Genomic DNA, 15,164 nt, shown 5'->3' on the forward strand with positions numbered 1-15,164 from the left:
AAAAAGGGCTTTCTGGATTGGTAGCACTCACAATTTAAAGCCATATCTTGAGCCTTCGTGATAATTAAACTTACTCATTACACATTTTTCAATAACACAAAAACTCTCTCCTTTGTTTTTCTTCATGAATACGCTCTATGTGTTTTCGTTTCTCTCTCTTAATATGCCTTAAGTTGCTTGTGGTATTTACAACCAAATACTCAGGTTTCAACACAGGTTAAAGACTTACCCCAAATCTCCAACTAGAAAGCAGCAGGGCCAAGATTTCAATCAATTCTCAGGTTCCCAGTTCAGCTTTCTTATTACTCCAAGCTAATTTTGAAATAGGGGAGGCATTGGTTTTCCTTTGAACGAAGGGTTTGAAGGCCGCAGCTTGTGCCAAGCCAGGTCTAAGAGCACACACGGCTCCTTCCAACCTGGAATGATTTCAACTCAGGTCAGCCAGGCCACATCTCCCATGGGAGCATTGGGACCTGGTGGGGCGGCAGCCATAGCTTCCAACAGCTCAGCGTAGAGTGGAGGGGTCATGAGCAAGGCTGCCCCTGGTCTAAGCAAGTCCAGGAAGACAAAATGCAGGAGACTCCAAGGGCAGAGGAAACAGGCGTTGAGGCAGCAGGGTCTCGTGCCCAGGGCTGGGGCTGTCCCTCAGTCAGGTTGACAGGATGCTCCCGGGGGCATGCACAAATGCCCTGGGTTCGATCACCAGCCCACTATAAAACTGTGTGGTGTACACACATGAAATCCCAGCATTTGGGAGGCGGAGACAGGAGGATTAGAAATTCAAGGTTATCCTTAGCTGCACAGCAAATCCAAATTCAGCCTGGCCTACATTAAGACCCCCCCCCCCCGTCTCAAAAACAAACTAAACAAATTCATCTCCAATATACTTAGCTGTACTGGGGACCAAGCTAGGTGGCTTCTAAATTAAATGTCCCTGTTGCTTGAGGTCTCAAGAAATGAATTTTATACATTTCCCCCTTCTCTCTTTTGCTACAGAACCTCTGGACATAGCCTGAGAAGCCAAAGGGAATAAGCCTGGGGCCGTATTCATCAAATCTCTCCTCAGAAGTCATGAGGTTACCATGGCAACATTGACCCAGGTTACTTCAGAGACTGTCAGGTTGTGGCGAGATGATGACAGGGAAAAGCTGAACTTCATGGTCACAGGGCAAGATTTATGCGATTTAATTTGGATCAACGTCCCAAGGAAGCTGACTCCTGAGCCCTGGAATGGCAGGAAGCCTTGAGTGGGAACAAGATCTTCTGGCATGACAGAGAGAGCGTGGACCAGCCCTGCCTCTCTGCACTGTCCTGACTGAAGCTCTTTCTGTCTGCACACTGGGGGTGGGGTGGGGGTGACTACTGCCTGGCTAGCGGGGCTGCTCTGAGAACAAATGAGTCACCTGTGTCAAGTGCCTTACCCACGGGACAAGTGCACTTGAGTCCCACTCTCAAGAGGCCTCCAGAGCATGGCTTTCCAAAGGCGGTGGATTCTCCTGCAGTCACATCCGCATAAACATCCCTCGCAAGTGGCCCTCTGAAGGCGACTGCACACTTAAACGCTAGATTCGTCTATTTAAGTCCCAGAACAGGATGTCTTTGTCCTAAGAAACCCTGAAGTGACTTCTGATGCTTCCGTGCCAAGCTAGAACAGGCATATTTCATGTGACAGTCCCCTCTTCCTGTACTGCCTAGAAAGGTGACTAAGGTGGACTCTGGTTTGTGCTCCTTTTAGACTGCCTAGCAGGCTCCGCACAGCTCCAGTGAGGAACTGTCATTCAGTTTGCCAAAGTCCAACATCACAAGAGGTCCATACAGGGACTGGAACTCTGGGCAGAAAAAAACCTCACCATATCAGGTCCACCTCCCATCCTCAGACAGGGGCCTCCTAACATCCAGTTGAGCACATTATAATCTATCATTTAAAAAGGAAAAGGGGAATGGAGAGATGGCTTAGCAATTAAGAGCACTGACTGTTCTTGCAAAAGACCTGGGTTTAATTCCCAGCACCCACACAGTGGTTCTGTGATGTTGGTCCCAGAGGATGACACCCTCTTCCTATGTCACCAGATACTATGTCACCAGACATACATACAGATGAAGAAAATTTTTTTAAAATTTCAAAGAAAGAAAAAGCCAGGGTTTGGAGGCAGCAGAGTTCACCCCTCCCCCTGCCACCTCCTCTGAGTGTTAGGAGGGACCTGGAGTTTCTTTCAGTGGAGTCTCGGTCTCATTTGTAAAAGTATTCAGGTCAGGTGTGGTGGCCTCACCTTAAATCCCAGCACTGGGGACGTAGAGACAGGTGGATGTCTGTGAGTTCAAAGCCAGGCTGGTCTACATATCAAGTTCCAGCTTAACCAAGGCTATATAGTGATACCTTGTCTTTGTTGTTGTTGTTGTTGTTTGTTGTTGTTGTTGTTGTTGTTGTTGTTTTGGAGGTTGTCTCCCACCTACTCCCCACACCCCTACACCCATAAAGGGTTTCTCTTTGTGTAGCCCTGGCTGTCCTGGAACTAACTCTATAAACCGGGCTGGCTCACAAAGACCCACCTACCTCTGCCTCCTGAGTGGTGGGATTATCAGGCATACACCACCACTGCCCAGCAATACCCCGCGGAGAGCTATTTTAGTAGATTTCGAAAGAATAACAGAGCAGGAGTTAAGCTTGCCCCAGACACTTTGATAAGTTCCTTCATTCCATTAAATGGTGAAGATTTCTAGTGGTTAGCATTCCACATTAGCTTTCCTAACACTGCCAGCGGCAGCAGACCCCTGATGGTAGCAGATCAGTTACCTGATATTCTTCCACTCACTACTCATCTTCCTTTGGTCACTGCCAGCAAAGTCAGTCCCCAGTCAAAAGGGGAAACCACACACACACAACACACACACACACACACATCCCTCTAACTACCCCAGTTTATAAGTGGCTTGCAAGATCTGAGAGATTATAACAAGCAACCCCCCATCTCTCCCTCCCCCCACCCCTACTGCAGGTTTTACACCATAAGAAAGAGCTCATCTGTCTGAAGTCACTTGTCCTTTGTCTTTCCTTCTGCTTGACCTTTCAGAAGACAAACTGCAGCTTGGCAGCTGCTGACAGGGGGGGGATGGCTAAGAGGATCGAGTTTTGAGTCGTCAAGTTCAGGGCCAAGAAAGCAGGCAAGTCCAGTAGCGCAGGCTGAGAGTGAGAACGTCCTCAGGGTTAGAACGAGCAATCAGGTTTAGGATTCGGATCAGTATCCAAAGAAACAAAAGCAAAGGAAGAGATGAGAGAAGCTGTGCTTTATATGTCAGAAAGGTAGACAAGCTTAGCAAGGAAGGTTGGCAAGCCACTGCCTGCAAGGCTGTTGGGGCTCCTGGGTGTGGAAATGAGGGATCAGGAGTCAGGCAGATTCCCCGAGACAGACAGAGAGGGAGAGTGTCCATAACTCGCTAATAAAGCACATCGGCTTCCAAGATGGCGGGCTTCTTCCCTACCCTGGGTTAACATTTCTTCTAGGCTCCGCCCTACAGTTGCCTAGCAACAGCCTGGCTCACCTATAAAAAACTGTTCTGGTTTCTCTGTCTCCCTCCCTCCCCTCCCTCTCCCTCTCCTCCCTTCCTTCCTCTTCCCCCCTCACTCCCTGTCTTTTCTCTCTACTCCCATCATCTCTCTCCCCTCCTCCTCCTCCCCCACCCCCATCCTCCCACCTCCATGTTCCTTGCAGCAGCGTGTATGTGTGTGTGTGTGGGGGGGGGGGGGTTTCTTCCCCTGTTTCCCTCTCCTCTCCTGTCCTTCTCTGTCCCCTTTCTTTCTCTGCCTCAATTCCCTTCCCCACAAACCCTTCCCAAATAAACGTCATTTCATACTAGACCCTGACGGGATGATACCAGGGTGGCAGGGGTGCCTCAGCATGGGCCCGCTAAGGCACCCCTCCTACTGCATCATGTCACCGAATCACAAAAGTATCACCCTTCTGACCTGAGACAAAGGCCTGAGAGGCGTTTCCTCCCACCAATAGGGGTCTCCGGTCTGTGGAACTGCCTGACAAGTTCAAGGCCAGACCACACGGTGTGTTTACCCCAAACCTATGGGCATATTAGCCTCCAAGTCTGTGTTCTAACTGACCAACCCTAAACTGAAGGAGGAAGATCCCCTCATAAGGACCCTTGAAACTACCAAGCTTGCTGGGCAATGGTGGTTCACACCTTTAATCTCAGTACTTGCCAGGCAGATCTCAGAGTTTGAGGCCAGCCTCGTCTACAAAGCAAACTCCTGGACACAAGAGAAACCCTGTTTCAAAACAAAACAAACAAACAAACAAACAAAACAAGCAAACAAACAAAAAAGCAAAACAAAAGCAAACCATCAACCTTCGAGGAGAAACCAGGCCTCAGCTTCCAGACTCCACCCTCTTGCTTTGCCCAGGGTCTTTATCTCTGAGTGTCCTGATGATGAGTGCACCCACCTGTGCATTTCCTCATTCCTAATAAATGTCTTTACCAGCTGATTCTGTCTGCTTCCCTCTGATACATCTAAGATTTACCTACTGTCTATTTTCCTGATTCTTAATTCATTAACTGGCAGGGGAAAAAAAAAAACCTAACAGAACCATCTAGGTAACAAAGTACATTGTTTCTTTAAGGAGATAGTTATTCCCCCACCCGCTCATTCAGGTAAATCAGCCTTCCTGCGGAGCTGTCCAGACACATGACTGAAAGTCCCAGCTTGTTTCACCCTTGACAGAGACAACCCTATGTAATGCTCTGGTCTCCAGGGCAGTTTACAATGTCATGCCCACTCTGTCACTTAACTCTGGGTCTCTTGCTCCCTCCTTGACAATAAGGGAAGTGGCTGAAGCAGAGAGGTTTTAAATTGCCACTGGCCAGTTGTGCAGGACAGCTCTTTTGAAGGAAGGCTTTACTCCCAACCCTCCTGTTTTCTGTCTGTCTCTCTCCTGAATTACACAACCAAAAGTACCAGAAAGTAGGAGCCCAGACTCCAAGGACAGAAGCAAGCCAGGTATTTGACATCTTAAAAGAAAGAAAGCAGTGACTGTTGGGGCCCTCTTGATTCTCTGGAGGAAATGCTAATCTGACCTTTTAGACAAGCTCTTTATTCTCACTGAGGACAGTCTGTCTTTCAAAATGGGCCTTAGTAGATACTCGGGGATGGGTTCTGGATCTGGGGACAGACAAGACAAAAACAGCAGATCTCACAGGCGTGGAGAGCCACCAGTACAGAAGCACTGGCTCACAGCTGTCCATTAAACAAAACAAGCAAACAAAGAAACAGTGACAGTTGTCTTAGCCTGGCTTTGCTGGCCACCTCCGTCCAGCTAGCTGCCTGCCTGCCGGGTGAAGAGCTGTTCTCTGCTTTCTCTGACGAGGCTTCTTTTATTTCCTCACCTTTCTGGAAGGACCCAGATTTCATTTTCCCTTGTACCTTGGGTCCCCAGGGGCCAGCCGCGACCTGTTTCCTAACCTCTCCGCTGGCTCTATACTTAGCACAATAGGGCTTCCTCTCAAGGTGACCTCCCTTCCCAAATGTTTTTCTTCTCTGAGCTTAAGGCTCCCTGGCCTTCGGCCCTAGGCAACCTTTCTTATCTGCACCCAAGCACCTAGTGAATGGATGTCCTTCAGGGAACAGTTAACAGTTGGGTCAGCACGGATCCCCTAAGATTTGGTGGTTCCTTCTGAAATCAATCCCCAAGATCTTGATTTCACCCGCCTGGTTTTTAATTTATGGGATCTGTTGTCTTTCTTTCTTTCTTTCTTTCTTTTTGTTTGTTTGTTTGTTTGTTTGTTTTTCAAAATAAGGTATTGCCTTGGCTGTCCTGTATGCGCCTGCCCCTGCCTCCCCAGTGCTCAGACTAAAGCCTTATGCCTTATGCCTCCACCTCTGGCTGCTTGTTTACTTGGTTTTTGCTTGTGTTTGGTTTTGTTTTTTTGTTTGTCTAAGAGATACAACATCTGATAGGTACCTAATTCTTAGGAAATAGCCTTCATCTTCTAGTCTCTAAAACGAGGAGATTGGGCTAAATTCCTTTTTGTTTGCTGGCTTGTTTTGTTTATATCAGTTTATTTGTTTATATCAGTTCAAAGAAAGCCAGCCAGTCTGGACCAAAAATCAGACACTAACAGCTAATGTTTTGCCAGTCTACCTTCCAGAAAGATCCTGGACTCCATTTCACTCGCATGAAAGAAATCTGAAAGTTGTCCAAATGAAATGGACTTTTGTGTGCCATTCTTACCAGGAAAAGAGGTGACTAAAACTGGCTATGGTGGGAAGGTTCTCATACAAGATGGCCTAAGAATAATTGTCACCAAAGATTCTTCCAGGCAGGAGCCCGCAAAGGCCACCACAACCTTATACCCAAAGAACTTCTACAAGGACATCTGCCCAGAAACCATCTGCTTAATCTTAGACCATGTCACTCTCGTAATTAGTCACCAAGGCCAAGGGTGGTCATTTCAAAATGTGTGCCGTGACCCTTCCCATTCTCTCCACACTGACTTCCCCTTACCTCACCCTCCTCCCGTAGGCCAAAGGTTATAGCTGGTCATGCTCCTGCTGCAGGCCCTGCTCTTCCCACTGCAACTCAGCTATTCCCAAATAAATACTAGTGTCATTTGATACTTTTTTTCTTTTAAGGTTAGCTTGGCCATTCCCTTTCCTTGAGTCTGCTTATGTGTCAGAAGCCTCACTGAATAATCCCCGTTTCTAAAATTCCTCCCTCGTTGGCGGAGCGATCACAGAAATTTCTCTGCCCTCCTGTAGCTGTCTGAGCCATCCCATGAACTTTCTCTGACTCCCAATGCCCCGAGCAGGAAGGTCCCCTCATCCTGGACTGGCTGGTGACCCTGCTGCTAACTCCCCCTGGACTTCCAGGGTCTCCTTCCTGCAACCTCTGCCTTCACTCTCAAGACATCTATGACAAGAGAAGGGTCACACTCTGCTCCTGTCCTTCCCAAACCTGTTCTTGGCTGGGTGGGGGCTTCCTCTGGCTCAGAATGCACAGCCAAGCCCTGACTTTTCTGGTTACAGAACATACTTTGGCTTCTGGCCTAGGACAACAGGCCTGAAGACTTCCAGGGTGCACATGGGAATGGGCCCTTCCCATGTGATGTGTGAAACCCTAGCTAGGAATTGAATCCTGTTCTGTAAGGTGACAAGCAAAGGCAAGTTTGCAGGAGGTGAGGCTGCCCCAGTGCCAGGTCTGGGAACTGTCACCACCCTCTAGGCCAGCCCAGGGAGCCACTACAACCAGTCCCTCAAGGCCCAGGTCTTCCAAACTGGAACCTATATCCTGGTCCACTATTCCTTTATTCCTTTAACTGCAGAACTGATAAATACATGAATACCTGGGTACAATTGTACATGTGGGACACCACATACACATACACCCACCCTGCATAATATTTTATACAAAAGTCTCCCAAAATAGAGCTGACTTTAGAGTCTGTTCTACAGGGAAATATAAACTCTACTGAGATCAAGGAGTGATCTATTCAGTGGTACTTAAGACCCTGAAATCCTACACCCACAAATTCATTTCTTTGGGACTCCAAGATTTCTCGGTTTTCAGGGGCCTCTTCTTTCCTTGTGAATTAGAAGTAGCTGGAGAGGGGACTGCTGTGGGCTCAATAGCAGTGTTGGTTCTAAATTCATGTCCATGGTAGGATGGGGAGAAAGGCCTGGAGAAGAGGAGGTGGTAAAGTCTGTGTAAGCTGAGTGCTCAGCTTAGGAGGCAAGACCAGCAAGCACGGCAGGACCAGCAAGCTCCCGATGCCAAACTCCCGATGCTCTCAGTGTGCTGGAGGAGTTGAGAGCGCTTACCCACTCAGTGATCATGGACTATGCTTAAGTCCATCACCATGGCAGTCAGTGAGGCTGAACCAAACAAGACCCTTGCTCTCACAGAGCGTATCCAGCTGCAGGAAGCCAGGGAGAGAGGCGGCACCACAAAGTTTCACTGCATTGGTTACTTTTCTCACAGGTGTGACAAAGCCCCCAACGGAAATAACCCGAGGAAGAGAAAGAAAGCGCTTAGGGCTCACAGTCTCAGAGGAAGAGAAGGTGGCAAGAGCATGTGGTAGATGTGATTGTGGGGGTTGGAGAGATGGCTCACTGGGTAAGAACACTGACTGCTCTTCCGAAGGTCCTGAGTTCAAATCCCAGCATCCACATGGCGGCTCACAACCACCCATAATAAGATCTGATGCCCTCTTCTGGTGTGTCTGAAGACAGTGACAGTGTACTCATATAATAAATAAATAAATAAATAAATAAATAAATAAATAAATAAATAAATATTTTTAAAAAGATAAAGAAATATAATAATATGTTCTATCAGGGTGTGGTGAGGTGTAGGAGAAGGGGGTGTCTCAGCGAGCCTATGCCGAGGCATCCCTTCCCCCTGAGGGGAAGCAACTGTGGGGCTAGCACACATCAAGCATGATTGTGTAACAGACCCAGTCAGCAATGGGGCTTGGGCTCCCAGGTACATGGTACACACTGGAGTTGAAGCTTAGCTTTACCTCAGGAATAGAAGTCCATGGTGCCTGTGGATATGAAGAGGAAGGGTGCTGGACACAATTCATTGGCTCTGTTTGATTTTTTGTCATGACCCTAGCAAACAAGGACTCACCTCTCTGCTTCACAAATAAAGCCATAGAGATGCTGGGTGTGAAATAGCTTGTTCAAGGTCCCACAGCTACTACACAGTATTGATGAGAGCTTAACCTGGTCAAGATTCAAAATCTGTCCTTCATTAACCACCACACACCCAGAAGGATACATCCATGAAGAAGTTTCATCAAATCCAACCTTGGTTCTCAATGGCCAATCAGCATCATCTCCCCTCAGCTCAGACGTGATCTCTCACACCTGAGGTGAATGTGATATCGAGTCCCTCGGTCATGGTTCCTGAGGAAGCAACATGTGCTGGGACCCTCCAGAGGCTGGGTTGGCACATCATACTTGAGCTGGCACTAAATCGTCTTACTTGTGGGTGTGAAATATTTTCTGTTTTGTTTTTCTTTGGCCATTCCTCTCAGAAATTAGAACAGAATATTTCCACTCAAAACAAAGAAAAAAAAAAACAAACAAAAACCAAACAAACCTGCATTGCCTGCACAGAATCCAGTCTTGCTATGTCACTGAAAACACTGCTGGCTAACCTTCTCTGGGTCACAGTCAAGTGGTGTTCCAAGGACATCCCAGGCCCTGGAGAAGATTAGTTTTAGCCTGTGATTAAGACTTGAACAAGGGACTCCATGTGAGCAGAGGTGATGTGTGTCTTCAACAAATGCTGTGGAAAGGGACAAGCTTGGGGTTGACTAGCCTTCTCCCCTCCCCCTGGCTGACAGATAAATGAGCGTGCTAGAGGCCTAGCCATGCTGGTGACCAGGGAACAACCCTGCCCTGCTCACTTCTAGAAAGTTGGTGAGAGAGAAACCTCCAGCTTGTCTACCTCTTAATCTCTGAGCCAAGGGCTTATAGCAACGCCCAAGAAACACACACAGAAATGTACGTGACAAATCTTCAGGCGGGGGCATTCATGTTTTTCAAGTCCAGATGACATAACACCTGTTTTTCAAAACAGGTGATGGCCTTGCTCCTTGAACCACTTCTTAAGGAGCTCTGAAAACACTTCACATTCCCAGAACCTCAGGCTGTGACTTAGGCCACTTGTCCCTAAGTCATTATCCAACCAAGGCCCACAGAGCACACGCCACCCCTCCTCCCCACTCACAGAAAAGAATCCGTTCCTTTTCCCCAAGCTTATCACTCACACCAGGCCGCAGAGCCTCACGCCCTCCCTGCCTGCCCAGCTTGGAACCCGGGTCTTGGGAGCCCCAAAAGAAAGAACTGCAAGGTAGCTTTCCTCAGGTCCAGCATGAAAAGACATGGAGAGAGCAAAGAGCCACTGGTGTCCTGAAGAGAAAAACAAAAAGATTTATCCACAGGAGACAAAGAGTGGGAATCGTGGGCAAGAGCCAGAATCACACAATGGAAAAGATAAAATCTAGAAAAGAAGCCAAACACTTGTGTGATCCATGAGAGGGGCTGGAGAGATGGCTCAGTGGTTAGTGGCCACCTCTGCTGCTGTGTCAGAGGACCTGGGTTTGGCTCCCAATACCTACATGGCAGCTCACAGCGTGGAGTCTATAATGCCAGTTCTAAGGGATCCAGCAACTTCTCCTGGACTAAGTGTAAGCATTGCACACACATGCTGCATAGACATACATACAAGCGAAACACACATACCTATAAAATAAACATAAATAAATCTTTTTAAAACTGAGAAAATTACCAACGTAACACTTTACAACAGGGCCATCATGCCATCTTGCTTAATGGCACAAGCTTGACCTTTGATACCAAGAACCAAAGGAGGACACAACCAATGCAGTGAAGAAATGGGAGGCATTTAGAGTGTCAGTGGAGAAGCAAAGGCTTACAAAGTACTTACAGTGTGATGTCATGTTTGTAACACACACACACACAAGAGGCATAATAAACACAACAAGGATAAAGGACATGGGACCAACATACACAAAACTGATGCCAGTTCTATTCACTATCAATGAAGAAAAGCTAAAAGCAAACTTCATAAAAATCTATTTTCTTTTTTAAAATTTTTATTAGTTTTATGTTTTTGTTGTGTAGGTGTGTGCTCCTGATTTATGACTGTGGGCCTGTGTGTACCACAGTGCACTTGTAAAGGTCAGAGGACAACTTTACAGATGGGTTCTCTCCTTCCATCTTTACTTGGGTTGTCAGATTGATCTCAGATTGTCAGGCTGGTATGACAAGTGCTTTTCCGCACTAAGCAAACTCTTTATTTTTAATAGAATCAGAATATTTAGTGGGGTGATTTAAACAGGAATGGTCTCCCTATAAGCTCATATTGTTGAATGTTTAGTCATCAAAAAATGGTACTATTTGAAAGGATTAGAAGGATTAAGAGGTGTGGCCTTGTCAGAGAAAGTGAGTCACTAGGAGTGGGCTGTGACATTTCAAAAGCCCATGCCAAGCCCAGTGTCTCTCTCTTGGCCTGAGGATCAGCTTCTGCTCCAGTGCCCTGCCTGCCTGCCTGCCGTGATGATATTAGATTAACCTTTGAAACTGTAAGCAGGCCCTCTACTAAATGTTTTCTTGTTGAAGAGTTGCCATGGTCATGATGTCTTTTCATAGCAATAGAACAGTGATTAAGACATTTAACAATAAATTTAATTTAAAAAAAATTCAAGGTTTATACCACAAAAACTACAAGATATAATTGCGAGAAATTAAGGAGGTAAAATAAACTTCGGTTATTTGTAACTTTAAAAGAATTTAACCAGCTCCTGATCAACTGAAAGGAGTTTCATGCCTATAAATAAAGATCAGTTGTTAAGGCAGAAGGCACCAGACTGGCATGGTGCACATCATGAATACCATGGAGGAGGCAGAGCCAGGAGGTTCGTGAATTTGAGCTCAAAAGCCTGAGCTGCACAGTGAGACTAGACAAGAAAATGAGAAAGAAAAAGGGAGATGAGAGTCCACCCACTTACGGCTGCTGTTCCACAGGGGCACCGATCTGACTCAATATAGGGAAACATCGTCTTAAAAGTCGTACTGTGACAACTGGCTGGCCTAGTGCAAAAGAATGATGTTGGAACTAGTTTTATGCCACTTAACTCAAAGTAAACCACAGACCTACATGCAAAAGCTAAAACTACAATTTATTTTGTCTAGTTTGTGTGTGAGAGCATTGAGTGTGTTCTGTATTTTATATATTAAAAAAAACAAAACAAAAAAACAGTGGCGTGAGGGGGGTGCTTTGGTGGGCCCTGCCAAGGTGACCGCCCCCCAACAATCAAGCCATGTGACAAGCCTAATATAAAAGGGGGTTTATTTGGGACCTGGAGGAGGGGGTAGAGGCAGAGGAAGGAAGGGGACAGAGAAGGACAGAGAGAGAGACAGAGAGACAGAGAGAGAGAGAGAAGAAAGAGGGAGAGGCCTGCTGGGACATATAAGAGATGGGAGAGAGACAGAGAGAGGTGGAAAGAGTTGGAGGGGGAGGGGGAGGGGAGAGGAGGGGGAGAGGGAAACAGTCCTTATATGTAGCCCAGGCTTGTACCTGGCTGTTGCTAGGTAACGGTTGGATGGAGCCTAGAGGAAATGCTCACAGTGTGAATGTGTGTCCAGCATGCGCATGGAGATGGCAGAGGACAATCTCAGGTACCTTTTGTTTTTCTTTTTTCTTTTTCAGTACTGAGGGTTGAGCCTAAAACGCCATTCTAATAAGGCAGGCGCCCTACTACAGAGCCACAACCACAGTCCCACCCACCTACGTTTTAGAACCAACGTCACTGGGCTGGAACTTGCCAAGTTGGGGTAACTGACTGTACCCCAAGGATCTGCCTGTCTTCACCTGTCCTGCACTGGAATTACAGGCATGCCATAGTGCCCAGCATCTTTGTGTGTGTTTTGGATATAAAACTTGAGTTATGGTGCTCTCAAGGCAAGCACTTCACTGACATTTCTCTCCTGGCGCCTGATTTTTATTTTTTGTTTTGTTTTGAGATGGAGTCTCACTATGTAGCCCTTGAACTCACCTATGTAGCCCACGTTCGCCCTGCACCCAAGGTGATCATACCTCAGTTTCTGGGATCACAGTCATGAACCACTCTGCCCATATTGAAAGATGAGGAGTGACTGTTTCTGAGCTGGGACCTGACTGGTTTCTTAGAAAGAACACCACAACTGCAAGCAACAGAAGGAAAAAAAAAATTCGATTTCAACAAAATCAAAACTGTCATCGCTTCAAGGCCAAAAACATGAAAATATAGCTCCGCTGCTGAAGTCCTTCCGTGGAGAGATGGAAACACGGTATCACCCTGTTCCTAAAGCGCCATTAGCAAACCAAGGTGCAATTCCACAGTTCTACCAAAGTTTTCCAGGGGCAACCGATGTGTTTATTAGGCCTACTTACAGAGCAATGGGTGAGAGGTTATGGGAAGGAGGTAGGTGACCTTCAGGCAGCTGCACTGGAGGTTGGAACACAACCCGGAAGACAGCTTCCCCCTGGCTATGCCGATGAAGTCCCCTCCCTTGGTCATCTACTGGGAAAGCCCTGCCCCCTTACCTTAAGGTCATCTGCAACTAGGAAGAACTGCATACAGCTGGTTGGGAGGTGGGGCAGTTGAATACCAGGGTTCCATTACCCTCCCCACCTCCTTTCTAGGAGAGAAGGGAAAAAGTCAACAGGCCCAGCTGTGAGGGTCTTTTATAAGCAGACATCCTGAAGATATGGCCAGAGAGCCCTGTACAACAGGCCCACAAATAGAGTATTTTTCAAGTCACATATGTGGTAAGGAACCTGTATCCAGAATGCTCGGTCATTTTCTATAGCTCAACCCTGAAACAGAAGCCGGTAATCACATGAGAAGACTTCATTGATCAGACAGGAACTGCAAGACAAGTGAGACCGGACTCCTCACTCAGTGGAGTGCTCTTCAGAGAGACACCATCGCGGTGGATGAGGGCATGGGGCAGTAGGAGGCCTCAACGACAGCTGGGAAAGTGACAAGATGTGGCTGCTTCCATGACACTCAACAGTTCCTCAGAAAGTTAGCACAGCCCTTGACCTGACCCCATAATTCTAGTTCTGCTTCTATCTAGCTGAGGTAAGAGACCTCCAAATCCTTGCTCATGGGTACGAAGGAGCGGTCTCACTAGGTCAGAAGTAGAAACCTAAATGCTATCCGTTACCCAAGCAATGGTTGTATACACAGAAGGTGACCTATCCACACGGTGGAATATTACTTCGTTATTCAAAGGGATGACATATGGATTAACCTTGGAAATATGCTAACAGAGGAACACATATAATTTCATGTAATGTGTCTAAAGTAGACAGATTCATACAAACAATTAGCAGCGATGATGGCTATAATATCTGCGGATATGCCAAGAGCCGCAAAGCTAAAATTTCAGTGAATCATATCTCAAATTTTCTAAAAAAAAAAAAAAAGTGTGGGGCGGGCAGTGAGTGAGATAGCTCGGCCAGCAAGAGGCTACACTAGCCTACTGACTTGAATTTAATCCTAGGAACCCATTCAAAAGTGGAGGGAAAGAACTACCTCACTAAGATGTATTCCTTCCTCCATACTTCCTCACACTGTGGCACATGTGTTCCTATCACACACACACAGACACAGAAGTTCTTTAAATTAAAAAAGGAGAGAAAATGTTTACATCACACACAAAGCTTTCTCAGAAGTCTGAGGGAAGAAAACAAAAGGTGTCTTTTCACACTACCCTAGAAAAGACCAAATCTTATTAGTTTTCCAACACGCGTTGCTAAGTGATTTTTACCACTGTCGAACACCATAGAAAGGTCTCAGCCCATATCCGGGCGGCATATGTTGACCAAGTGTAACTTCTTCATACAATCAAGAAAATTGGTAACTGATGTGAGAAGCAGCTGGCAGTACAACAGAGCCTGTGTACAATAAAAAAAAAACTTGAATACTTAAAACCTGTGACCTCTAACCATGGAAAGAAGGTAATGACTACACGAGCCAGTAAGTAGCATGACTGTTACTGTCATGATCAAATCTTTTTTTTTTTTTTGGTTTTTTGAGACAGGGTTTCTCTGTATAGCCCTGGCTGTCCTGGAACTCAGGCTATTGTAGACCATAACTCAAAGCTGCCAGGATCACCTGCTCAGAGATAGCACTGCCCAGAATGGGCCGGACCCTCCCACATCAATCATCAATCAAGCAAAAGCCCGGAAGATGTGCCCACAGGCCAGTCTGTAGGGCACGGTTCCTCAATTGAGGTTCCCTCTCCCAGGTAACTCTAGCCTACTCAAGTTTACATAACCAGCCAGCACAGAGAATGTAGGGATGGATCCTTCAGCAGCAGCACATATGCAAGACTGGGCCAGACGGAGCTCAGCACAGTGCCTGGGTGAGGATGCACAGAAAGTCAAGAACTGGTCCATGGTTTCCATCTTCCTCGGTGGTGTAGCCACTGAGACGTTGCTCTCCCTCTGGAATAAACAACCTCCCACCCGCACTCAGGCAAGAAATTCTAAATCAAACTCTGGACCACACAAAAAGAAGACTTGAAAGCAGGAGGGTGACTTGCTGAGCAGGGTCCAACAGGAGAGGAAGAGACTGGG

This window comes from Mus musculus, chromosome 14 (assembly GCF_000001635.26).
Source record: "Mus musculus strain C57BL/6J chromosome 14, GRCm38.p6 C57BL/6J".
Lineage (NCBI taxonomy): Eukaryota > Metazoa > Chordata > Mammalia > Rodentia > Muridae > Mus > Mus musculus.